This window comes from Talpa europaea (genome assembly GCF_964194135.1).
Source record: "Talpa europaea genome assembly, chromosome: 7".
In the NCBI taxonomy this organism is placed as follows: Eukaryota; Metazoa; Chordata; class Mammalia; order Eulipotyphla; family Talpidae; genus Talpa; species Talpa europaea.
The window spans coordinates 49,614,723-49,637,214 of NC_140074.1; the positions used below are offsets into that span (position 1 = coordinate 49,614,723).

The following is a 22,492-nucleotide window of genomic DNA, read 5'->3' on the forward strand; positions in this document are numbered from 1 at the left end:
ATCCTTTTTTCATTTCTGATATTGGTAATTAGTGACTTTTTTTCCTTGTCAGTCTTGATAGATATGTATCAGTTTTATTGACCTTCTTCATTAGACTTACCAGACATATCTCAATTTTATTCATCTTCTATTCTCTTTATTATCCCTCCACGTGTATTGGATTTATGTTTCACTCGATCAGTAAAATTAATCTTTTAAATATTTAAAAATTTTCTTCTTCTGATTAAAAACTTAGATTATTAATTAAAGACTCTTCTAATCTGAGCATTTGATGAGTGGAATTTCTCCTTAAGCATGGCTTTACCCTCATCCCATGAATTTTGATATGTTTTATATTTATTTTAATTCAGTTGAAAATATTTTTTAAATTTCCTTTGAGATTTCCTCTTTGGCCCATGGGTTATTTAGAATTGTATTGTTTAAATCCTACAAGCAAATGGACCAAAAAAGAAAGCAGGAACAGCTATACTTATATCAGATAAAACAGATTTCAAACTCAAAAAGGTAAAAAGAGACCCCAACGGTCACTACATTATGATCAAGGGGACAATACTTCAAGAAGAAATAACAGTCATTAACATATACTCACCAAATGAAGGAGCACCAAAATATATCAGACAACTATTGTTATCTTTGAAAACAGACATCAGAGAAAACACATATGTAGTAGGAGACTTCAACGCACCACTATCAACAATGGGTAGATCAACGAGACAAAAAATAAGTAAAGACACTAAAGCTCTAAATAAGGATCTAGAGCACTTGGGCTTAACAGATATCTATAGAACACTAAACCCAAAAAATCTGAGTACACATTTTTCTCAAGCACACACGGATCATTCTCCAGGATCGATCACATACTGGGACACAAGACAAACATCAACAGATACACCAAGATTGAAATCATACCAAGCATCTTTTCTGACCATGAAGGCATCAAACTAGAAATAAACCATAAAAAGAAGGCAAGGAACTCTCCTACCTCATGGAGACTGAAACCCACACTACTGGAAGACCACTGGACTAATGAGGAGATCAAAGAAGAAATTAAAAAATTCCTTGAATTGAATGACAAGGAGGACACCAATTTCCTAAATGTATGGGATGCAGCAAAAGCAATAATAAGAGGAAAATATATAGCAATATATATATAGACTCACATCAAGAAACAAGAAAGAACTCAAAGAAACAACCTAATCTCAAAGCTCAAAGAACTAGAAAAAGAACAACAACAACAACAAAAAAACCAAAACCAGTAGAAGAAAAGAAATAATAAAAACCAAAGCAGAAATAAATGAAATTGAAACTAAAAAAACAATCCAAAAGATCAATGAAACCAAGAGCTGGTTCTTTGAAAAAATAAATAAAATAGACAAATCCCTAGCCAGGCTCACAAAGGAAAAAAGGGAGAAAGCACAAATAAACAGGATCACAAATGAAAGAGGAGAAATCACAACGGACACAGCAGAAATCAAAAGAATAATCAGAAACTACTATGAAGAGTTATATGGAAACAAGTTCAACAATCTAGAGGAGATGGACAAATTCCTACAACTCTACAATCACCCAAAGCTAGATAAAGAAGAAATAGAACACCTAAACAGACCAATTACAAGCAGCGAAATTGAAATGGTAATCAAAAACCTTCCCAAAAACAAAAGCCCAGGACCTGATGGATTTACAAATGAATTCTACCAAACATTCAGAAACGAATTAATGCTTATTCTTCACAAACTCTTCCAAAAAATTGAGAAGGAAGGGATAATACCAAACACGTTCTATGAAGTCAACATTACACTAATACCAAAACTGAACAAGGACAACACAAAAAAAGAAAACTACAGGCCAATCTTGCTAATGAACACTGATGCAAAAATCCTCAATAAAATTTTAGCTATCAGAATCCAGCAATGTATCCATAAGATAATTCACCACGACCAAGTAGGATTCATTCCAGGGACACAAGGATGGTTCAACATCCGAAAATCAATCAATGTTATCCAATACATCAACAAAAAGAAATATAAAAACCATATGATAATATCAATAGATGCCGAGAAAGCTCTCGACAAAGTGCAACACCCATTCATGATAAAAGCCCTTGAAATTCTTGGGATACAAGGAACATACCTCAACATCATAAAGGCCATCTATGACAAGCCAACAGCCAGTATCATTCTCAATGGTGAAAAGCTGAAAGCATTTCCATTAAGATCTGGAACAAGACAAGGATGTCCACTCTCACCACTGCTTTTCAATATAATACTGGAAGTCCTAGCCAGGGCAATAAGACAAGAGAAAGACATCCAAGGAATCCAAATAGGAAAAGAAGAAGTCAAACTATCACTATTTGCAGATGATATGATAATATACATAGAGAACCCCAAAAACTCCACAGAAAAACTAATTCAACTCATCAATCAGTTCAGTAAAGTGGCAGGATATAAAATCAACACGCAAAAGTCATTAGCCTTCCTAAACACAAACAATAAATCTGAAGAAGAAGAAATCAAAAAAACCATCCCTTTTATTATCGAAACAAAAAAAAAATCGAATACTTGGGAATAAATCTAACAAAAGAGGTAAAGGACCTATACAAAGAAAACTATAAAACACTGATAAAAGAAATAGAAGAAGACACAAAGAAATGGAAAGACATCCCCTGCTCATGGATTGGAAGAATAAACATTATTAAAAAGGCCATCCTGCCAAAAGCAATATACAGATTCAATGCCATTCCAATAAAAATTTCAATGTCATTCTTCAAAGAAATAGAACAATTATTGATGAAATTCATATGGAATCACCAAAAATTCCAAATAGCCAAAGCTCTCCTGAAAAAAAAAGAAGGGAATGGAGGCATCACACTCCCAGACTTCAAACTATACTACAAAGCCATAATCATCAAAACTGCATAGTACTGGAACAAGAACAGACACACAGACCAATGGAATCAAATAGAAAATCCGGAAATAAACCCACAGATTTATGGTCAACTAATCTTTGACAAAGGAGCAAAGAATATGCATTGGAGCAAAGAAAGTTTGTTCAATAAATGGTGCTGGGAAAACTGGGTCGCTACGTGCAAAAGAATGAAACTTGACTACTACCTAACATTATGCATAAAAACCAACTCAAAATGGATTAAAGAACTAGACATAAGCCTTGAAACCATAAAATACATAGAAAGAAATATAGGTGAAACACTACATGATATACACATCAAAGACATCTTTACAGACACATCACTCAAAGCAGTGATAGTGAAGGCAAAGATAAACAGTTGGGACTACATCAATTAAAGAGCTTGTGCATAGCAAAAGAGACAATAACTAAAACAAAGAAAACCCCACTGACTGGGAGAATATTTTTGCACACAACACTAATGATAAAGGACTGATCACAAAAATCTACAAAGAGCTGATGAGACTCAACAAAAACAAAGAAAATAATCCAGTGAAAAAATGGGCAGAAGAGCTAAAAAGAAACTTCTCTGAAGAGAAAATGCAAATGGCCAACAGGCATATGAAAAAATGTTCAACATCACTTTTAATCAGGGAAATGCAAATCAAAACTACAATGAGATACCATCTTACACTAGTGAGAATGGCACATATTAAAAAAACTAGCAACAACAAATGTTGGCAAGGTTGTGGATAAAAAGGAACTCTCCTGCATTGTTGGTGGGAGTGCAAACTGGTCCAACCACCATGGAGGGCTGTGTGAAGATTTCTTTCTTTTTTTTTTTTTTAAATAATAAATTTTATTTTTATATTCCCCATACAATTGCAACCCCCCCTTTCTGATCCCAATCCCTCCCCTCCCGCCCCCCCCAAAGTGTCTCTGTTTCATAGTTTTTTGTTGATTCTGATTTTCACTTTCTTATAGTTATTCATTTTCCTGGTCCCTTATTTAAGTTTTCTAGATTCCTGCTATGAGTGAGACCATCCGGTATTTTTCTTTTTCTTTTTGGCTTATTTCGCTGAGCATGATCCCTTCCAGCGCCATCCATGTTGCTGCAAAATGCATGTGCTTATCTTTCTTGAATGCTGAGTAATATTCCATGGTGTATATGTACCACATCTTCTTGATCCAGTCATCTATTTTTGGGCATTTGGGTTGTGTCCAAAGCTTAGCTATTGTAAACAGTGCTGCTGTAAACATAGGGGTGCAGGTGCCCTTTGGAATTAATGTTTTTGTGTCCTTTGGGTAAATACCTAGGAGTGGAATTGCTGGATCATATGGAAGCTCTATGTTTAGTAGGTCCAGAAATCTTGTATGCCAACTAACTTTGGACCATATCTTGGAAACTTTGAAGTTGAAATTTTGAATGACATCCTTGGTCTTGTTTAAATGTTGGTATTTTTGTTGTAGTAGGCACTCAACCGTCTGACTTAGACTACATTTTGACTTGTCCTCTGTGTTTTCAATATTAGTTCAGTTTTCAAAGGCTTTGAAATGTTATTTGGGTGTGTGTCATGTATGCAACATTCTGTGGCCAATGTGGGAGCTGGTTGGTGGTCTCCCCCATAGTTTAGTTCTCAGAGTCTATGATATACTTTATATAGTTTGGGGGTAAGACCAAAAGTTCATAACCAACTCAATGTGGTCACTTTCCTGAAATACTTTCCATTTGTAATGTCTTTGGTCCTTTCTAGTTCCTTGGCCCGCTTTTTGTTTCTCTAGCCAGAAATGTGGAGCTTTTGTTAGCACTGTGTGCCATATCATTTTCATTATCACACCCATATCTGGGGCCAACCATCAGGAGGACAGAGAGAGCAAAAGTTATCAATAGGAATTCAACCATCCTTTTGGGACAACAACTCCACTGATGGGCAAGTTTCCATTCTATGGGAATACCATGTGCTTGTGGACACAAATTTTATGTGCTGTTGATACTACCACCACTACCACCATCATCAATGTGGGATAGCCTGGAGACTGGGACATAATATACTAGAGATTAGAAAAGAAAAAAGAATAGGGAATTTCTTCCATTCTCTCCAAGTATTAAGGGTCTCTTTTCCCATTCCTTGATCATAGGCTAAGAGAATTTCTCCTAGAGTTGTCTTTGTTATTTCCCTGGCACCTACTTCTGGGTTTTGGTCTGCTTTTTGTCTGGGCTTAGAGATACCCATGGAAAAGCAGGAACTCTCCTGCCTTCCCCCTACTGATCTGGTGGTCCTTCAGATTCTGATCTTTCCATCCCCCGGCCCCAACTGCCAACTACTATTTTCAGAATTCTCAAAATAGCTGTTCTATGCATTCTGTCCAGGCTTTATATCTACTTTCTTTGACTGAGATAGCAAGGAGTGAGCTTATTCCATTTTATCTGGAGTTGGGACTCTTATATATAACTTTTTAGCTTGATCTACAACATCCTAGGGCAGGAACTTTACTACCATGAAAGTTTTTGTGGTAAATATATGCAACACATTTGACCTACTGGTTCTATTCCAATGGCAATGGAAATCTCGGCTATTACAGAAGCAGCTCACTTACTTACCCTCCACTACATTTGTACCTCTACAATACCTGCCAAGTTTTGCCTTTTGTGGGCAGTGTTGTCAATCTAGTTGATCCCAAGCAAAATTGAGAAGTTGGTCAAATGTGGCATAGGGATCACAGCCTCCCCTTTTCATAGCCTTACCTAAATTCCGTAGCCCCATGACACTCATTTCTTCATGCAGGATGATTCTTGCATCTATTTATTCAGATACAATCACATTTGTCAACTATTATTAGAGTGCTGTGCTCAGAAGATTATTATGTTTAAGTCTAGAAGGAAATTGCGCTGGCAGAAATCTGAACAGTGGCAGAAAATGTTCCGTTATTTACTAACCTTCCTCCTCTTCTCACATAAAAATATTATCTGCCGAAAAATCTACTATTGTTAGATATATATATATTTTTTTTTTTAAAGAAACTTTTTTTTAAAAAGATTTATTTATTTATTTATTTATTTACACAAGCACTGGGTACAGTCAGAAGTGCGGGAGGGTGAGAGAATTCACCAGAGCCAGGAACAGAACAGGTAGAATGACGAAATACACTGCTGAGGGGAGCAGCGGGTGCTGCAGGAGAGCTCTGCGTGCCATGTGGGACCCTCGCCAGCGGCCAGGGATCGAAACTGCGATGCAGAGGCTACGGGCAGCTTCGCAGCCCAGCGCTCAACCACTGCGCCACCAGGGGAGGCCCTAGATATATATTTTGCATACACTTTTACTCACTTAGTTCTTTTGACTAAGGGGGTGTAAAAATTGACCTTTCTTGGGTGGGCTAAGAGACCTCATGTTTATCATGCGGAAACTAAATCAATCCTTTATGTAAAATATTACAGAGGTAATGATTTACTTTCAAGCAACTGCCTTTGATATTCAGAACAACTTTTAATTGTGAATCTCTTTCTTTAAAACAAAAATCCACACAAACAAATGTTACTATTTCAAGAAAATTATTCTAGGGACTTTAATTGACCCATGTAAATGCTGTAATTAGATTTGCATTTAAATAGGCATTCTTAATAATTTCCTTTTAAATGGGTTTTCTCTCTTATAAAACTAAAAACTGACTTCTTTTTAGTAAAATGGGTGCCTACTAGGGTTCATGTTTAAGAGATGTTCTTTTATTTCTCTCACTCAGCTGTTCTTTTATTTCTCTCACTCAGTGTGCAAATAGTCTTACTAGAGTAAGGCAGAAGTGAACAATAGAAATAATATTTTTTAGAAATGTGCTTCTGCAAAGAATTGATCAGTGGTTTAATAAAGATTGACATCAGCATGAGATTCTCTCCATAAATGTACAAGTCTACACAGAAAAATCGAACCTGTTTATGAGTACGGTCAATCTCCCATATCTGATTTCTCCTGGATACCACTCTGTATTTCTCTTTTTAAAATGCATTGCATTTGCAGCAACATGGATGGCGCTGGAAGGGATCATGCTCAGCGAAATAAGCCAAAAAGAAAAAGAAAAATACTGGATGGTCTCACTCATAGCAGGAATCTAGAAAACTTAAATAAGGGACCAGGAAAATGAATAACTATAAGAAAGTGAAAATCAAAATCAACAAAAAACTATGAACCAGAGACACTTTTAGGGGGGCGGGGGCGGGAGGGGAGGGATTGGGGTCAGAATGGGGGGGCTGCAATTGTATGGGGAATATAACAATAAAATTTATTATAAAAAAAAAAGAAATCTGGAGGAGAACTAGGATGGAGTGGGGTTTAAAGATGAACTTGGCTTTGAGTTTTTCTGCATGGACATCAAGAGTTATTTCAATGAACTTGTAAGGACAGAATCTAGATTCCAGAGAATTGAGCAATTATTGGCATCAGAAGATGATAAAGCAGAACGAGCAATTACAGGATAATACGTCAAAAACAGAACTTTCAATAACAGAACACAGGGAATACAAACTGAGTGTAGAGATTGTCGGTGTGTGATTATTCTCAATCCAAAGCCTCTGCAGTACCAGTTCAATCCCCGGCCAGCCAGAAAGCAACCCACATGGCGCAGCAGACCTCTCCTGACTTGCCCGCTTCTCCCCTCAGAAGTGTATTTCAGTCTGCCTGTTCTGTTCCCCACTCTGTCTCTGGTGAATCCTCTCACCCTCTGCATCTCTGGCCTGTACCCTAGTTCTTGTATGCATAAATAAATAAATCTTTAAAAAAAAAAAAGAGAAAGGCAGCAGTTGCAATAGAAAAATGGCAAAGGATAAAAGCAGGCTGTTTAAAAAAAAATAAAATGCATTGCAGTATGAACTTTCTTTTTTTTTTTTTTTAAAGATTTATTTATTTATGCATACAAGAGCTGAGGTACAGGCCAGAGACGAGAGGGTGAGAAGATTCACCAGAGACAGAGTGGGGAACAGAAAAGGCAGACTGACTGAAGCACACTGCTGAGGGGAGCAGCGGGCAAGATAGTCGAGGTCTGCCCTGCCATGTTGGTCTCTCCCTGGCCAGGGATCAAATTCATGCTGCAGAGGCTGCGGTTTGCTTCATAGTGTGGTGCTTAACCCCTTGCGCCACCAGGGAGGCCCACTGCAGTGTGAACTTTCTTTGGTTTTCCCTCTCTCTGCACTAGAAAGGCAGAATTCCTCTTTAGACTGATTGTATGCATGCACGAAGGCTACTGATTTTTGTGTATTGATTTTGTAACCTGCTATTTTATTGAACTGGTTTATTGTTTTAATTATTTTTTCCATGAATTTTTTAAGGTTCTCTCTATATTATATCATCTGTAAATAATGATAGTTTTACATCTTGTTTCCCGATTTGGATTCCTTTTATGTCTTTCTCTTGCCTAGTTGCTCTGCTAGGACTGCCAGTATTATATTAAAAAGCAGTGGTGAGAGTGAACATACTTCTCTTGTTCCAGATCTTAATGGAAAGGCTTCCAGTTTTTCTCAATGGAGAATGATGTGAGCTGTCATATATGGCTTTTATTATGTTAAGATATGCTCCTTTTATGCCAACTTTTTCAACTTCATCATAAAAGGATGTTGAACTTTATCAAATGATTTCTCGGCATCTACTGATATGACCATAAGGTTTTTATTTTTCTTTTTGTAGATATGGTAAATTATGTTAACTGATTCTTAGATGTTGAAACATTTTTGTGTCCCTGGAATAAATCCAACTTGGTCATGGTATACAATCTTTTCTGATGCATTGTTGGATTTAGTTTACTAAGATTTTATTGAAGATTTTTTTTTAATATTCTTTTTTTTTTTTTTTAGGTTTATTTATTTATACAAGCACTGGGTACAGTCAAAAGCGTGGGAGGGTGAGAGAATTCACCAGAACCAGAGCGGGGAACAGAAGAGGCAGACTGACCAAGTACACTGCTGAGGGGAGCAGCGGGCGCTGCAGGAGAGCTCTGTGCGCCATGTGGGACCCTCGCTAGCGGCCGGGGATTGAACCGGCACTGCAGAGGCTGCGGGCAGCTTCGCAGCCCAGCACTGAACCGCTGCGCCACCAGGGGAGGCCCTTATTGAGGATTTTACCATCAGTGTTCATTAGGTCTGTAGTTTTCTTTTTGTGTGTGCAGTCTTTGTTTGGTTTTGGTATTAAAGTAATGTTGACTTTGCCTTGCCCAGGAGCAGTGGCACAGGGCCTGTTCTGTAAGGTAGGAGGGCAGAGGGTTGCTGAGGATTCCTGACATAGAAGCAGGCCCACTATGGCTTAATGCTGAATAGGATACCCTTCCTGGTGTGGATAGAGGCCTGTAATGACTAGCTAGGCCCTGCAATGTCATTACTCAGGCCTATGTCTGCTCTCAAGGAGCAGGTGGTGCTGGATTCAAAGGTGTTTACCGGAATGGTTGCTGAGGTTCCCTGATGCAGAGCAAGGTCCTGCAAGGCCTAGGCTGAGACACTGGTCTGATGGGAGGTACCAACAGCTGAGTGCTTAGTCTCTCATTTGTTTTTAGTGGTGAGTAATATTTTGTTGTTTAGGTGACCACAGTTTATTTGGTCATTTACCTACTGAAAGACATGGTAGCTTCTAAGTTTTGACAATTATGACTAAAGCCTCTGTATACCTCCACCTGCAGGTTTTTTTGTGGATAGAAGTTTTCATCTTCTTTGGATAAATACTAAGAAGCATGATTATGAGATCATATGGTAAAAGTATGTTTAGTTTTGTGAAATTTGTTAACCTGTCTTCCAAAATGACTATACCATTTTGTATTCCTACCAGCAATGAATGAGGGTCCCTGTGCTCTCATTGTTGCCAGAATTTAATGGTGTCAGTGTTCTGGATTTATCCATTCTCGTATATATATATAGTGGTCACTCATTGTTGTTTTACATTGCGCTTCCCAAAGACCTATGATGTGGAACATCTTTTTCATACTCTTATTTGTTATCTGTATATATTCTTTGGTGCGGTGTCTATTAAGGTCTTTGGGCCATTTTAAAATTAGGTTGTTGGTTTCCTTATTGATTAAATGTTCTGTTTTTTAATTTTTTTTTAAAAGATTTATTTATTTATTTATTTATTTATTTATTTATTTATATACAAGCACTGGGTACAGTCAGAGGCACATGAGGGTGAGAGAATTCACCAGAGCCAGAGCGGGGAGCAGAGCAGGCAGAAGGACCGAAGTACACTGCTGAGGGGAGCAGTGGGCGGCAGGAGAGGTCTGCGCGCCATGCGGGACCAGGGAGCAGCAGGGGATTGAACTGGCACCACAGAGGCTGTGGACAGCTTTGCAACCCAGTGCTCAACCACTGCGCCTCTGGGGAGGCCCTGTTTTTTAATGTTTGATAGCAGTCCTTTAATAGTTGTGGGTTTTTTTTAATATTTATTTATTTATACATACAAGAACTGGGGTACAGGCCAGAAGTGTGGGGGGTGAAAGGATTCACCAGAGATAGAGTGGAGGAACAGGCAGATTGCTGAAATACACTGCTGAATGGGAGCAGCGGGCGAGTCAGCAGAGGTCTGCTGCACCATGTGGGTAGCTCCCTGGCCCGGAATCTAGCTTGTGCTGCAGAGGCTGCAGATTGCTTCATAGGTTGTGTCTTAACTCCTTGCGCCACCAGGGAGGCCCCAATAATTGTCTTTTAATAAATATTTTCTCCCAGATTATGGCATGTATTCTCATTCTCTTGTCTTTTGCTAAACAGCAAATTGCAGTCAACAGAAAATTAACTATGCTTTGCTGTTCTTATCTTAAGCAAACTATTATCTGTTAGACTAAAAATAAGAAAAATATGTTTTTATTTTACCTTCACTATTCCTTCTTCAATGATCTTCCTTTCTTTATGTGGATCTGATTTCTTAGGGATCCCAGAAGGTTGTTAATTTTTCATTCTGCTCCACCTTTACTTGTTAGAATGGAGTGGTGACTTCCAAGCTCCTTACATGCAGAACCAGAACCCAAAAGTTAAGCTATTAATTTGTACTCCTAAAAAATTCCATCATAATTCTTATTTTATAACTAATACACTATATATTTCTATAAAAATTCAAAGAATACAGATTATATAAGGAAAATGTTCCCCTTTAACATTTCCTTCTGTATTACCATTTTACTTTCTTCTTGGTAAAAAAGCCTCATCTGTCAGGTTGATGTATATCCTTGCAGAAATATAAATATTCATTTAAAAATCACATATGAATATATATATATAAATGGGATCATGCTGCATATCTTATGCTGTGACTTACTTTTTTCACTCAGTATATATTTGGAGGATTCCCCGTGGAGTATATATAGATCTACCTAAAAAATTGCTATGTGATATTCCATTATATTGGTATATTAGAGTTTATTTAGCTATTCTTTTCTCTATGGGCACTTACATTGTCTCCAGCTTTTTGTTGTTATAAATGATAGTATAACAAAATTCTTCATTCCACTTCGAACATTTTGGGAGGCATTTCTCTAAGATGTAGAAGAGGGATTGTTGAATAATTTAAACATTAAAATTTCAAAAAATAAATCTGATGAGTAAAAGAAGTTATCCATTTGTTTTTTTCTTTTTTAGGAAGAATGAGAGAAAAAATGAATGAAAGAAAGGATGAGAATGAAAGAAAGAGAATGAGAGAAAGAATGAAAGAACCCATTGATTGTTTTAATGTACATTTTGTGATTGAACATGAGATTGAGCATTTTTCAGATATTTATATTTATTGGCCATTGGTAAATTTTGTATATTGTATTGTCATGTTAATATTTTGCTTTATAGGTTAGAAATATTTTCTTCCTGCTTCTCATTTGCATTTAAACTTTGTTTATGATATTTTTTGGTTATTTTGGGTTTTCTTTTTTATGAGACAAATCTGCCAATTTTTCGGTTTTTGTACTGTTGGTTTAAGAAAATCTGCCTTATCATAGGCTCACAAATATTCCCATCTAGTTTTCTTCTGCATAAAAATGTATAGTGAGTGTGAAACAGGCTAACTCTTTAGTAAATTCTTGTCCTTTTCTCTGATAGTTTAATTGATTCTTGAACCATGTGAACATATTACCATTTTAAAAATTAAAATATGGGCCTCCCTGATGGTGCAATGGGTGAAGCACTGCACTTTGAGGCAATACAAAGCCTCTGCAGCATGAGTTTGATCCTTAGCCCGCCAGGGAGCAACCCACATTGCACAGCAGACCTCTCCTGTCTCGCCCGCTGCTCCCCTCAGCAGTGTATTTCAGTCCGTCTGCCTGTTCTGTGACCCACTCTGTCTCTGGTGAATCTTCTCATCCCCTGCATCTCTGGCCTATGCCCCAGCTATTGTATGCATAAATAAATATATCTTAAAAACAATTAAAATATGAAACCTAAACATGAATATAATGATTATTTCACCTACAAAGAAAATGAAAATTATAAAGAAATGAAAATTTAACATTTGTACACACTTAGGGAGATTATTATATTTGGTATAGCTTTTAAGTGTTTGCAAAGGTAATAAATATGGTAACAGCAGTAGGGGCTGAATCAGATTTTCCCAATTGGTCTCATCTATTTAGGAAGCTTTTATTGACCAGGCAAATAGGGTTAAAATGATTTTCCTCTTTTTCAAGCTATAAAACATCAAGTTATTTTAAATGTGAAGTGTTTTAACTTTGTTCTCTTAGTTCAAGTTGGCTCAATTAAATATCTCTTAATAATTTCAAGGCAAGTTGATTCCATTGAACTAATAATTTCCAGAGAACTAATAAGTATTTATCAAAATATTTAAATTTGTTAATAAATCTAAAGTGTAGAATTTACAGTCTCAGCTGCCTTGGTCTGTTTCATTCACTGTCTTCTTTAATATTAACCACTCTTTCCTATGAAATTGAAAAAGTCATTGTCCTTTAAATTTATATTGTGAGTAGTGTTGGTAAAGCTTTGTTTATGGTGCATTTTTTAAAAAACAACTTCATCATTATCCTAAAAAACCATCATTATCATGGGCCTCCCTGGTTGTGCAAGGGGTTAAGCACCTCTCTATGAAGCAATCCACAGCTGCTGGAGCACAAGCTCAATCCCCGACCCACCAGGGAGCAACCCACATGGCATAGCAGACCTCTCCTGAATCGCCCACTGCTCCCCTTAACAGTGTATTTCAGTCAGTCTGCCTGTTCTGTTCCCCACTCTGTCTCTGGTGAATCCTCTCACCCCTGCATCTCTGGCCTGTACCCCAGCTCTTGTATGCATCAATGAATAAATCTTAAAAAAATCATTATCAGAAAGCATTATTTCATAAAAATGATACCAAGAGAATTTACATAGTCATTATTTTCTGGTGATTTACAATGAAATATTTATTTTAAAATTGAAGCTTCATAATGTAGATGTGAAAGTCCTCTGTGAAGTACACCATACAAATGTATGGTATTGTTATTTTTGATATGTGTACTAATATAAAAATAATACTTTTAAATGTAGGAAATGACATACAGGATGAATGAACACTTCAAATTGGGGAAGGTGGATGAAAGTAGTTCTAATAAATATAATCAGTTTTTGCGTAGGTAAAAAGGCCCCACAAATGTTCAGATTATTAGCTGATACTCACCAACCATTTGGTAATCATGTAGCTAATGAGAGTGAGTGCTAATGGCTCAAGGAACAGTGAGTCAAATTATGAAATTTTATTAAAATGTTTTCTCCACTTGTATTCTAATTATTTAGTTCCAGTCTAATTTTCTTTCAAAATTAGTCTGGAACCCACACTAATTTATGTGGCCGAACATTTAAAAATAGATGTCCTCTCTACCTGTATGACACATCACTGAGAAGAGTTCGGTGTGTTTCCACAGTACTGATCTTGAAACAGCTATTTTTCTAAACTTATTAAAATATTGTGTGATGATAAAATCATACCTAGAGCTTTGTCTCTGAATGCTGGTGTACAGTGTCTCCAAATTACTTTTCCCTTCACTCTCTTACTCCAACTATTAATACTCTCACTTTTGTAGCTCTAGCAAGCTCTGTTCATTTTTTCCCAAGGTGGACACCAACAAAGCCAAGAACCAAGGTCAAAGTCAAAGAGAATGAAATTCAGAGTCTGGAGTCATAATACACATTCAACATCTAGGATAATTAACAGAGAACTCTCCCTAAACTTAGAATCTCAGGGCTCATTCAAGAAATAACCCTTTCCTGCAATCTGGATGTCTGGGAAGGATTTTATGTTGACGTTCCCTCCTGGATATTATTAAGCATTGTTTAGTAGCCAGGACAGCTACCTGTTCAAGTGTGCCTGGCAGTAGCTTGCTGCCTGTTCTAGCTGGAGCCATGGTCAGAACTGACCATCATTTGTCACCTTCTATTTCTCTTTCTACTTGTCCCTTTTCTCTCTATTTCTGATCTTTTTTCCCCATACAAATTTTACCTCACCAGACATATAGCATCTTACTTTGACAAAACCTCACATTTTGATAGAACCAGCACTTACGAATTTTATAACTCATGAGGAAAAAAGACCCAAATTAAAGTAGTAATGAGTATTTGAGGTGGAATGACTTTTCCCTGAAGGGACAGGCATTGTCTCATTTGAAAGGACAATAAACTCATTTTAATTCCTGAATGTATACACTGCTAAACATGCAGTTATTTTTCAATAAACTGGTGAAGGCATCAACCAAAGTAATAAAATGAAAATGGCTGGCATTGAAATACCTGAGATAATTTTTCCCTCAGAAGCATATTTTACTAATTATATTTGATTTGAACTTTCATTTAAATATTTATTTTAACTATTTAACAAAAAAAGTTAAAACAATTTGTTAAATTCTTCTCTAGAGTACATATATCAAACTGCTTGTAAGGAGAGGAAATTTATTTTTATTTATTTATTTATTTAAAGATTTATTTATTTTTATACAAGAGCTGGGGTACAGGCCAGAGGTGCCGGCGGGGGCTGGGGGTGAGAGGATTCACCAGAGGCAGAGCAGGGAGCAGAACAGGCAGATTGACTGAAATACACTGCTGAGGGGAGCCTCGGGTGCGACAGAAGAGGTCTGCTGCGCCATGTGGGAATCTCCCTGGCTGGCCGGGAATTGAACCCGTGCTGCAGAGGCTGCGGACAGCTTCACAGCGCTGCGCTTGACCCACTGTGCCACTAGGGAGGCCCAGGAGAGGCAATTTAGCAATAGTTGGAACATGGGCAGAAGCCAAAAGGAAATAAAATATGTTCAAAATCAGAAAATTTAACATTTACTCAATTATTTATTTATATCTTGCTAAATGTAGTCCAAAAAACTTTTGAGGTAGAATCGTAGCTGTGGCTCACACTGGAAGCACTAGACCTTTTGAGGCCCAAATGTAAGGTTTAAGTTCTTTGTCCAGTGTAGCATTTTTTTGCCTGCTAATAACAATAGTAGTAGTCATTCCTGGATCACCCACAGTGTTCAGTACTGTGCTAAATACTAACATAGTTTATCTTATTTAATCCTCAAACTACTTGTTCTTTTTTATAAAGTTTTTTTTTTTATAGAGGCATTTTTTTTATTTATTTATTTGTTTGTTTGTTTTGTTTATACATGCACTGGGTACAGTCAGAAGCGCGGGAGGGTGAGAGAATTCACCAGAGCCAGAGCGGGGAGCAGAGCAGGCAGAAGGACCGAAGCACACTGCTGAGGGGAGCAGCGGGCGGCAGGAGAGGTCTGCGCGCCATGTGGGACCCTCCTCTGGTGGCCGGGGAGCAGCCGGAGATCAAACCGGCGCCGCAGAGGCCACAGGCAGCTTCGCAACCCAGCGCTCAACCGCTGTACCACCGGGGAGGCCCTCAAACTACTTGTTCTTAGTTTACATATGACGTCCAGAGAGGTTGATTGCCTTACCCAAAGTTACATAGCTGGTATGCACAGAAGCATCACTCGGACCCAGCTTGTCTGGCTCTGATGCCTATGCTTCTAACACCTTTACCCTGCTGCTTCGGATTTTGTTGATGAAGATAAGCTATATATCTATGACTACTTTTTAGAAAAAGCAACAGGGCATTTAAAAAGTGGATCCCATGGGCCGCCCTGGTAGCACAGGGGTTAAATTCTCAGTGCTGTAAAGCTACTGCCAGTCGCTGTGGCATGACTTAGATCCCTGGCCAAGAAGCTGACCCACATGGCACAGCAGACCTCTCCTGTCTCACCAGTTGCTCCCTTTAGTAGTGTATTTCAGTCGATCTTACCTGTTCTGCTCCCCACTCTGTCTCTGGTGAATCCTCTCACCTTCCTTGCCCTCCCCCCCACCTCTGGCCTAAACCCCAGTTTTTGTATGCATAAATCTTAAAAAAAAGTGTATGTCAGAGCATGAAGTATTGTCTACATTGAATGTGAATAAAGTGGATTTTGTTAATGTCAAATTATCCCATCTGAGAAAGGGGTTGTATTCGTCTTACAGTTTTGAGAAAACATGTAGAATCTCAAACTTTTGATGATTGCCCAGACATGTTGATTCCAGACAAGTGTAAAGTCGTGAGGTACTTTTACATCCACACAGTCTTAGTTTGACTGAAAGGTCTGTCTGCGGAACACCTCAGCCAAAGTCACACCTTCCTGTTTGCCATTGCATTCCTTACCTTGTATTATCTGTGTTAAATGAGCTCCCTCAAATACAGATCTTCAATCAGGCATGGGCTGTGCCTGAGCTCTAGGATGGAATGGACCACTTGGTGGACCTTATAACCCACCCTACCGCATAGGCACAGCTGTTCAGGTGATAATAACCTTGACATTGTCTTCCCAATTCATTCTGGGTTTAGCTATTGCTCATTCTCCCCTATTACAGTTGCTGGTGTCTCAATGGTATTTGACCCTATCTCTGACCTTTAGCATAATCTCCATTTAAGTGTACTCTCCCAGAGGAAAATTCCTCACTATAAATTCTTTACCTACCCTTCTCCACTATTCCACATCAATACAGTCAGAAGCAAGGACCAATAAATACTAACTTTTAGCATATAGCTGGTAATATCAACGCTTCCTACAGTGGTGAAGTTTTGGTAGAAACTGAAAGCTGAGTCAATTATATGCAGTTTTACTTTTTAATGGGGGAGGAAAAAAATGGAAGCTACAGTAATATGAATCTTCCTAAGCTTATGTCCCCCTGCCTTATGGAAATTACTTTGCAGAAATCATGCACAGTGTCTAAATCATGTCAGAACAAATCACTACTTTGTCAAGAAGCAGGGACTTAATGCTTGTGTTATTTGAAAATTGTTTTCAGTTTGAGATTGGCACACCTAATTGCTTTTGAATCATCAAGGAGACTGTTGATATTTAAGCAAGTTTGGGTGGACAGCTGTCATTAAGAATCAAGGTTGGTGTTTTCCTCTCTAACCTCGAACTTGATGGCTTTGATATCTAGGTTATTAAATTTGTAGTAGGAAGAGTTCTAACAGATAAATCTTTTACTGAAGCAATTTAAGTAAACAGCAAAAATAAAGAAAAGGGTAAAGCATTTAAGTTTTCAGATAACATATCCTGCAAGGACTATCCTTTATTTTTTGTGGTACTGCACAGAATTGCTTGAAGCAGTAGAGGTTATACTTGAGGCTGACTTTTTGTAGAATCAGCTTCTGAATTCAACCCTGAAAAGAATGCTTTGATTTCAAGTGTGATATTGATGAATTAACTGAAGAAACTTCAATCAGAGGTAAAAATTCCAAATTCTCTTTTATTATTTCTTTTTTTTGGAGGTCACAAGTAAACCTTTGGGGGAAAAAGAAAATATAATAAAACTGATTTACTTTGCTCCATTAAAAAATATCACTTTGGCGCCTCCCCGGTGGCGCAGCGGTTGAGTGCTGGGTTGCAAAGATGCCCGCGGCCTCTGCGGCGCCAGTTCGATCCACGGCTGCTCCCCGGCCACCGGAGGAGGGTCCCACATGGCTGCAGACCTCTCCTGCCGCCCGCTGCTCCCCTCAGCAGTGTACTTCAGTCCTTCTGCCTGCTCTGCTCCCCACTCTGGCTCTGGTGAATTCTCTCACCCTCCCGTGCTTCTGACTGTACCCAGTGCATGTATAAACAAACAAACAAACAAACAAACAAATAAATAAAACATGCCTCTATTAAAAAAAATTATATATATATTACTTTGGTCTTCTCCCTACCCTCCACATTCAAGGACCCTATAGACATTCACCCTTCATTCAGCAAACATTTATGGGTGTCTTCTCCATTCCAGGTACTGATCCTGCATCAGGAAGTATAGTGACCATGGCCCAGAAAGACAAATCCCCGGGAAATTCTCTGTGTAAGTTTGATGATAATTTACTTGGAGAAAATGGCTGAGATCAAAATGTTTTAGTAGAGTCATGAAAAAGTAAGGTACAGAGTTCTTCCATTTTTCTTTGCCTTGTGTTTCAATGTGAAATCTATTTGAAGGTGCGTCTCCATTTCTTTTTGGTGAAATACATAACAGGTTATTTTTTGGGACTTGCCTGTTTCTTGTTGCTGATATAAAGTCTTGTATAGAGTAAAAGCACTATACAAAGCTGGTGACAAACACTGTGTTATCTGTGATAGAGGAAATATGCTATTCCCTCCCCTTGGCCAGGTACAATGTGCATTATAAGGTTGTTTATCAAATAATTTGATTTTCCAATACATTAGCAGGAATTAGTGAGATTGGGCTATGGACTTAATTATGCTTTTCTAAAAAATGTTTTTAGTCTCTGCTCTCAAACATTTTGAAGTGGACCTTTATTATAGTTACCAAATTGTATGAAAGCACATTGCCCTCGTCACATAAGGGTCACAGGTGGAACATAGCAGGGCTGAAATGAAGGGTAATGGAAAAATCCAGTACTTGTGTTTGCTCCTTAAATGTCATGGCTGGGTAAATGGATTTCTCTACTTCCTAGGCCTCGGCTTCTGCTACATTAGTCTGGCAGCAATTAGAGAGGAGAGGTTGCTCTGCAAATTGGTTTGGCGAACCATGTAGTTCATCTTTTTATTGTGCAAAACAGAAAAAATTGCTTCTAATCAATCCACTTCAACTTTTAGTCTAAAAATTATTTACCATCCCATCAGCTCAAAGTACCGATGAAATGTTCTATTTGAATTAACTGAATGGAAGAGGTATTTATATCAATAAGCTGATTACGATTACGGGGGCATAATCTTACTATGGAAGCAATAAAGAGACTGCATTACTATTGAGGTGTCCTTGCCAAATGGATTAATGCTTTTAGGAGAATTAATCTACATTTCAAATATAATTGGACTCTTATTAACTAAATCAGAAATGTACCACTTCTGACTGTGGTGCTCAAAAGAGAGGTTGGTTTCGCAAATAGATCATTATTAATTTTGAACTTTCTGGAAACTTTGTATATGATTCTCATGATTGATAAATGCTCCTGCTTTAAATGTTTCTGCCCTAAGATGTAACCTTTTGGGGTACTTAGATGAAGCTTTATTGTTCTTATTTTTTTATCATTTTTCTTTTAAGATAGTGTATATTTTATTGGTTTGTAGTAATACATTTTTCATATTACAATTCAGTGGGTGAAGAAACTCTCTTTTGATCTTCAATTATTTGAAAGATTCATTTATTTTGCATACAAGAGCTGGGGTACAGGCCATAGATGCAGGAGGTGAGAGGACTCACCAGAGACAGAGTGGGGAACAGAACAGGCAGACTGACCGAAACACACTGCTGAGGGAAGCAGTGGGCAAGACAGGAGAGGTCTGCTGTGTCTTTGGGCCTCTCTCTGGCTGGCTGGGGATCAAGCTCGTGCTGCAGAGGCTGCGGATTGCTTTATAGTGCGGTGCTTAACCCCTTGTGCCACCAGGGAGGCCCTGATCTTTATTTATTTGAAATAACACAAACAGGACTCCCATTTAGATAACAACAAAAAAGACAAGTTAAGCAGCAAAAGATTTTTTTCCCTTTCTCAGAGATGGGCATTGAAGTATACCCAGTTCAATTTTCTTTTTAAAAGTCTTCAAAGACAAAAGCCTAAAACCTAAATATTAAAATGAATTAAAAAAATCTGTTTACTAAACTTACTCATCTCCAGCACCATTTTTTGTTGTTTTGATACAGGTCTGCCTTTGCCTAGTTCTTCTCTTGTTCTTTTTACTGGTCCAGCTGCACCATTTTCATTATGCTCATCATTCACATCAAATCTACTTTTCTTGCCCTGAAATTGTACGTTAGTAGCCAGTTTGGACAGCTTTATTTCCATATAGATGGGCAGCCTTTTGAGTTCCATTTGTTTATGAACTCTTGTTGATCTCCTATGATTATTTTCAATGCTTCTTTTCCACATTTCCTTTTAATGCTCCCATGTCACTTCTTTGTTCCTTAATTGTAGGTTACCATTGTTTGCATCTTTGCCTCTATCCTCTGCTTCCTTAGCTTTTTCTTTAAATAAAATTATTCTTTATATTGCTCCTCTGACAAAATCTATCCATTTTATTTTACCATGATTTGAAAAAAGCTTGTGCAAAAATCTTCTCTATAGGTCTGATCATCTAAGTCCCTGGAATATTTCAACAAACATTTAATTTTTTTCTCCAATAGATTTCATTTCAGCTGTTTGATTTTTCTTTGCTTTTGTTTGGCTTGTGATTTGGTTTCCAGTTTGCTTTCTTTCTTCTTCTTCTTCTTCTTTTTTTTTTTTTTTGGCCAACCAACCTTCCTAGCAAAGTATCAGCAGGTCCCTATCTTTGTACTTGTGGCCAGGGAATTCAACAAACTTCTCGGCAGATTCAGTGCTATCACACACAGCAAATATTGATCCCCAGATGCTTTGTGCAATGTTCTCATGCGAATAATTAGTACCTGACCTGTATCTGCTAACCGTTCTTTTATGTCATCAGGGTTACCAGATAGGAAACCTTTAATATAAGCAGATCTGTTTCTGCATCATTTTTTATACTCATTAGTCACTTTAGGGAGGGGTTTGCTTAGGGATCTTCTGATTTTTGTTTTATCTTCACTTATTTCCTTTTTTTGGTCAGTGCTTCTACTACTATATTGTCTGTTGTTAGATGGTTTAACTTGTTGAATTTTATCATCTCCAAATCAGCCTTCATCAGTTTGACCTGTTCCTTAAAAAATTTGTCGCATGGCAAACTGGAATCACCAAAATAATACTCAATTTGTTGACAGATTTTGGCCTCTAGGGCAGTAGCAGTATTTTTATTATCACCATTTTAAGCCATTGAAATGATCTCAGGTCTCAGTGCCCTGGGGCCCTGCCACCGGGATCACTAAAGCAACAGCAACAGCAACAATTCCGCTTCCCAGCTCCTTCTTACTTTTTTTTTTTAAAGCATAGATTAAACATCAATTCCAAAGAACACCTGCACCCCTATGTTTATAGCAGCACTGTTTACAATAGCTAAGCTTTGGAAACAACCCAAATGCCCAAAAATAGATGACTGGATCAAGAAGATGTGGTACATATACACCATGGAATATTACTCAGCATTCAAAAAAGATAAGCACATGCAATTTGCAGCAACATGGATGGTGCTGGAAGGGATCATGCTCAGCGAAATAAGCCAGAAAGAAAAAGAAAAATACCGGATGGTCTCACTCATAGCAGGAATCTAGAAAACTTAAATAAGGGACCAGGAAAATGAATAACTATAAGAAAGTGAAAATCAGAATCAACAAAAAACTATGAAACAGAGACACTTTTGGGGGGGTGGGGGCGGGAGGGGAGGGATTGGGATCAGAAAGGGGGGGTTGCAACTGTATGGGGAATATAAAAATAAAATTTATTATTAAAAAATAATAATAATAAAAATAAAGCATAGATTAACAGAGAACTGATGGGACGCACAGGAGATTTTACTAATTTCCACTCTCTCCATTAGCCCACTTGGTTATTTTAAAAAAGTGAGTAAATGAATTACACTTCTAAATGTAGTACAATAATGAATTACTGGAGTAAACCTTTAAAAGCTGTGCCTTAACACGCTGACTTGATTTAAGGAAAGAGATTCAGGCAGTCTGCTGGAAACCAAGGTGTTGTAGGCTCAGAAACCTTGGTCTCATTTGAGAAAAGACTTCACTGTGTAGTGCCAAAGCTGGTAAACACCGGCTTCTCAAAAGTCAAAGATCTCTTATGCAGAAGGAGTCCAATTTCTGAGCAAAAAAATATTAAAATATTAGCAGAAGAAAACAAAAAGTTTCTTGAAACCAATTATTTTTAATGCATTCTAATTCTTCTCACCTAAAGCAAAATCATCTCATTTTATTTTATTTTTTTTACATTTTAAAAGGGTAGTTTTATTAGGAAAAGGGAAAGGAAAAAGAGAGGTTTCTGAGTAGTCACAGGTGGGCAGGAGAGTTGCCAAAATCATCTAAGTTTAAAACATATTAAAGAATTAGTCTTCTAAGAGAAATCCCCCCTCTTTTGAATGAATATTAATTACACAGTGGAGGATTAGATCATGTCTGCAGAGACTATCATGTCTTATTTGGGGTAGGGGCTTAAATACTAGGTTTCCATTCAAAAGAAGTCCTTTAACCTTTGTAAAAAATAAATAGAACTCCATCAGAGAGGCTTTCCCTTTTGTGTTTTCTTCCTGATTT

The 22,492-nt window shown here is 37.7% G+C and overlaps 1 pseudogene across 1 annotated transcript; it reads right to left on the reverse strand.

The window, feature by feature from the left end:
• Positions 1-4,882: 4,882 nt before the first annotated feature.
• On the reverse strand, positions 4,883-21,084 carry LOC311173702 (lupus La protein homolog; annotated as a pseudogene). Its single transcript has 3 exons — positions 19,952-21,084; positions 5,651-5,704; positions 4,883-4,956 (listed from the first exon to the last, which is right to left on the reverse strand). The product of its transcript is annotated as a lupus La protein homolog (transcript).
• Positions 21,085-22,492: the final 1,408 nt, after the last annotated feature.